Raw genomic sequence first — 5179 nt, 5'->3', positions numbered from 1 at the left:
CAGAGAGATTAAGTGGTAATTAAGACTATTAAAATCCTTAAAAGCTCATATTCTACCCGATGAAGGGAGAGACACTTTTCCTCTTCTTCTGTTCTTCTTCTTCTTCACGTCTTTTAAGCTCCGTTATTCTCTTATTAAATATCAGAGAACTAACAACCTAAAACTATGACTCGGCATTCCACCAACACAAACCGATGGCACCTGTTGTGGGCTGCTGTTTTGAAGCCTCGAGTTTGGGATTTGAGCCGTCGCCATCTAGGTTTTCTGGCCGTCGCCATCTTGTTTTTTTGGCTCTGGTAGAGACCTGTCAATCACGGTGTAGCCCCGCCCCTAAAGCATCCCCTGCTTTATGGTGTGTTTGACTCTAAATGGAGCATAATGTACTAAATGAACATCATGCTGTATTGAAGAAGACTGTAAACTAGAGATTGAGACCATAAACTCATGTTTACAATGTTTACTGAGGGAATAAATCAAGAGAGAAGTAGAGTCATTTTAGACTAGACTTCTATACAACCAGAGGAGTCGCCCCCTGCTGGACACTAGAGAGAATGCAGCTTTCAGACACTTCCTCATTGGCCTTCACTTTCAAATCCTGGAGGTTAAAACCCTGGACTTTTACCTGAACGCTACATTAAGTGCAGCATCTTACATCTAAACAGTTTTCTGAACGTATAAATAAGCAGTTTGTCTCTGACACAATAGCGAGAACATTTTATTTAATGTATATCATGTTGTAAGTTAGTCTTTCTGCCCCCCTAGTGGTCAAATCTCACTAATGCAGCTCTAAAGTCTTAATGTGAACGTGTGTTGGGTCCTCGTCGTACAGCACCGAGACGGTGAACGACGGGCAGTTTCACACCGTAGAGCTGGTGACCTTCAATCGGATGGTGAACCTGTCTGTGGACGGAGGAGAGCCGACGTCTTTGGACAGTCGGGGCCGCAGCCGGCCGGTGACGGGGGACACGCCGCTGTACGTCGGGAGGTAAGCGGGTCGGCGGCGGGACAACTACACCTGAGCTCTCACGGGACCAGAAGTTCCACCCGTCTCTAGATCGGTCCCCCCCCTCGTGTAACCCGCCTGTCTCTACAGGTATGCCTGAGGCGGCGATGGATGCCTCTCTGGGTTTCTCCTCTCAGACCCTCAACGTGTCCAGTTTCCACGGCTGCATCAGGAACCTCTACATCAACCACGAGCTGCAGGACTTCACCCGCGGGCCACATGAAGCCGGGCGTGGTGCCGGGCTGCCAGGCCTGCCGCAAACTCTACTGCCTGCACGGCATCTGTCAGCCCAACGCCGCTCAGGTAGGGAGACGGACAGACGAGATACTACAGAGCCTCTCACGGCTTGTAAAACGATCTCAGGCACAAGTTTGTCAATCCAAGTAGGGGCGGTGTGCAAAGGCTTGTCAAGCTGTGTGAGGACATTGTCCACCAAAGATGGAGAATGCTACCAAAACGAAATGTCTCTCTGGTTCGGTGTACCAGAGAGACATTACGAGCTACAAGTCACTAGATGATCCAACAGAACGTCAAACACCATGACACCGATTTAGAGGTTTAGTAGCTAGCAGCCTTAGACCCCCGCCGGTGTTCTGGTTGAACCGGTGACCGTGTTAACTGGTGACTCTCAGCCGAAATGCGTCGGCGGTGTCGCCGGCTGTTGAAACCACCAACAGAACACGAAGGTGTCCTCGTAAAACGTACGTACGAGCAGCCGCGGTCGCATTCGGCGGAACGTCACCTGTTAACACGGTAACTGGTTCGACCGAAACACCCGTTGCTCTGAAACTGTCGTGACCCTTTATTCCGATGTTGGAATATCGGTTCTCACAACCAAATATGAAACAACCAGACATTTTGATGCAGTTTTTCCAGATTATTGAGATCAAATTTTAAAAAGTGCAGAAGACTTCATTCATTGTTCCTGCTGGGTCACAGGGTCCCCAGTGTCACTGCCAGTCGGGTTGGACGGGACAACACTGTGACCAGCCGATATCAGCAGGCCTGACCGGAAGCGGATGCTGTCACCACGGCAACCGGTGTCAACCCATGCGACGGCAGCAAGTGAGTGTGGTTTGTCCCGGCATTCAAGTTGTGTCGATGTGACAAAAATACAACTTTTTACGTCGATTTTTTTCTCCCCTCCAGGTGTGCGAAGGGCGCCTGCGTGGCGCTGGACGCGCAGACGTACCGCTGCGACTGCGAGGAGGGATACCGCGGCGCGCTGTGCAACCTGCAGGGGGAGCCGGCGGGCTCGTGCCGGGGCTCCGGTGTCTGCGCGGTCAGTGTCAGGAGACGGAGGACGGAGAGCGCTGCGTCTGCGAGCAGGGATTCACCGGGAGAGAGCTGCGACATCGGTGAGGGAGGAGGATGTCTATTTCCTAGATGTTGTCTAGGAAATGTATTTGTGTAAAAACGTCTGAGGCCTGGACGATGTCTCACTGCTCCCTGTGTGTGTCCCCCACCGTCCACAGAGTCCCCGTGTCGAGGTGAGCCGGGTGAGAGACTACCACCGCCTGCAGCACGGGACCGTCCTCTGCCAGACGTACCAAGCCTTTCTCCTGGGTCGAATGTCGGGGGCGGTGCCAGGCGGGAGTCGAGCCGGACGCCGCCGCCGCTTCCTGCTGCGCTCCTCTGAGGGTCCGACGCCGGCGGCTCACCTTCGAATGCGACGACGGGACCTCGTTCACGCAGGGACGTGGAGAAGCCTGTGGAATGTGGCTGCAAGGAGTGTGTGTAGTGCTGTACACGTACACACACACACAGACACACACACACGCAGGCACGCACACACACACACACACACACACACACACACACACACACACACACACACACACACACACACACACACACACACACACACGTCGAGCTAAAGAGGTACACACACTGTAGGGATTCGCTCACTGATAAACGGACATTTTAATGTTTGTTTTTGTATGTTTTCACCGCGAAGACGCAGTTTTGTAACATAAGACAGTTCTTCCCTCTCGAAACATGAAGTCAACGAAGCCGACCTCATCGTCATCTTCCTCCTCCTTCTCCTGCAGCAGGAGAACCTGCTGCAGGAGAACCTGCGCGCTAACGACCAAAACTCTGGCTCATAGTTTTTGAGTTTCCGGTGCGTGGCTGGTTAAGTGCTGCTCTTCACTCTCTCACAGCTGCGACGGTGAACTCGCGAAAAGAAGTAAAAGGTACCAATTCAAGCCGGGGACTCGTTTTCAGTCAAAGTGACCATGTTAAAAATCTGACTGGTGTTTCTATAACAGCAGCACTGAGGCCTGTCAGTTGAGGGGCCCGCTGGTGAAGTAAAGCTACATCTTAACGTACCGTTTGCTGACTTTATCAGCTGATCTTACAAGAACCAAAGGCTGAGACGCGCTCTTGAGCTATGGAGAGGCCTAGTCCCGCCCTTCGGGGTTCCTCATGGGACCTTATTTTGGAAAAAAAAAAGTTTTGAATCCAGTTTGAAATATGCTGTTTATTACATATGTGATGTTTGCCAATTTACAAGATAGGTTTGCACCGTCACCAACACGGCCGCTGGCTAGCTTGGCTGGCTAGCTTGGCTGGCTAGCTGGGGCTGGCTAACTGGGCTGGCTAGCTGGCCTGGCTAGCTGGGCCGGCTAGCTGCTTAGCCATGTTCCGCACATTAATGTAACGTTATCTTCTCCAGCGACTCTTTTTCAATCAGCCGGGAAGAGAAAGACGATGTTAGTGTTAGAGTTCATCCGGGTACGAAACACACAGGCATCGTAGCTTCAGAGAGAAAACGTCACTTGTATTCTTTCTAACCACGCATTTTCACTTTCTTACACTTCAACAAATTTGATGACACAATGAGACTTTCTTGAGGTGCGGAATTATCTTTTAAATTGACGAACATCACGTGTGTGACCCACGACACGATCCGACCGAAGGAGGCGTGATGTCGTCTCTCTGTGGGGGTTTGACCTGTTAACACAAAGCTTAGTTTATATTCTCCGTAGGGAAGCCGCCTTGAGAACGACGTGATCGGAGCTTTAGAGACGTGATCGTAACAAATAGTTCACCGATGAAGAAACTGTAAACGCGTCAGAGGATTTTGCAAAAAACGGCCAATTCGTCGGTTCGACTCTTTAGCAGAAAGAGGTCTTATTGTTATTGTTATTAAACCGTTGTTTTTCTTCATAATGCGTTTCTTAACCAGGGCTCGAACAAAGACATGAATATGAGATATGAGTTTACAGATGAATACAACCTTTGCTCACGGTAGAAATCGTTTAAATTGGTAAAATGAACTCAGGTCAGTGAGTTTAAGTCATAATTTGAATATAAATAATAAGGTCAGCCCGTCACCGTGAGCAGCCGGGAGGTCAACGGGGCAGCAGAGGGGGTCACGACACGTCACCGGAGCGGCTCACCAGACGCCCTTCACTGGCGGAGGGGGGGGGGGGGGGGGGGGGGGGTGTGTGTGTGTGTGTGTGTGTGCTCTGCACTTCTATCTTTGTGAGGACCGGTGTTTGTAGACCTTCAGAATGAGGAGATTTTTTATCTGATTCTCACTTCTTCAAAGTTTAAACTTGGTTTTTAGAGTTGAGGTTCCAACTATGTTTGAGTCAAAGTCACATCAGAACCTCAACACTGGCATTGAATGACTTGTCAGATTCCTGATTTTACTTTTATTACTGATATAATACATTTTTATATCTCAGAGTAAAGTGTTGTGATGTCAAAAGATTTAAAACAATACAGCCCGGGATGAGCCGCGTAGCTGCGACGGTTCGGGGCCAAAGCAACACATTGTTGTGAATTAGGGTCCTCACAAGTATAGAAATACAGTGTTGTGTGTGTGTGTGTGTGTGTGTGTGTGTGTGTGTGTGTGTGTGTGTGTGTGTGTGTGTGTGTGTGTGTGTGTGTGTGTGTGTGTGTGTTGTGTGTGTGTGTCACTGTCAGACGCTTCCAACAACAGGACGCTGTCCCCGATAATGAGCTTCATTATACGACGACGCGGCGTGTTTGTTCGGATCAAACGCTTCGTCTCCGATTCCGTCAGCAGAGCCAGTGAACGCATCGCAGAAAATGTAGCTTTTATATATGATGACATGTTATTTATATGGATGTGAAACTAAAATAAAAATGCGTGATATTTCGTTTTAACATGTTTTAATTGTATTTTTTTTTTAAACCTTTTTT

At 49.4% G+C, this 5179-nt stretch overlaps 1 pseudogene; it reads left to right on the top strand.

Moving 5' to 3' along the window:
• LOC137867892 (slit homolog 1 protein-like) overlaps window positions 1-4388 on the top strand; it is a 29377-nt pseudogene extending 24989 nt beyond the window's left edge.
• Window positions 4389-5179: the final 791 nt, after the last annotated feature.

The sequence above is a fragment of the Cebidichthys violaceus genome, unplaced genomic scaffold (genome assembly GCF_023349555.1).
Source record: "Cebidichthys violaceus isolate CVI_PGR_0920_01 unplaced genomic scaffold, fCebVio1.0.p SCAF_90, whole genome shotgun sequence".
Classification (NCBI taxonomy): Eukaryota; Metazoa; Chordata; class Actinopteri; order Perciformes; family Stichaeidae; genus Cebidichthys; species Cebidichthys violaceus.
Note: the sequence above shows the minus strand (reverse complement) of the source record. Positions and strands in the feature narration are given on the sequence as shown.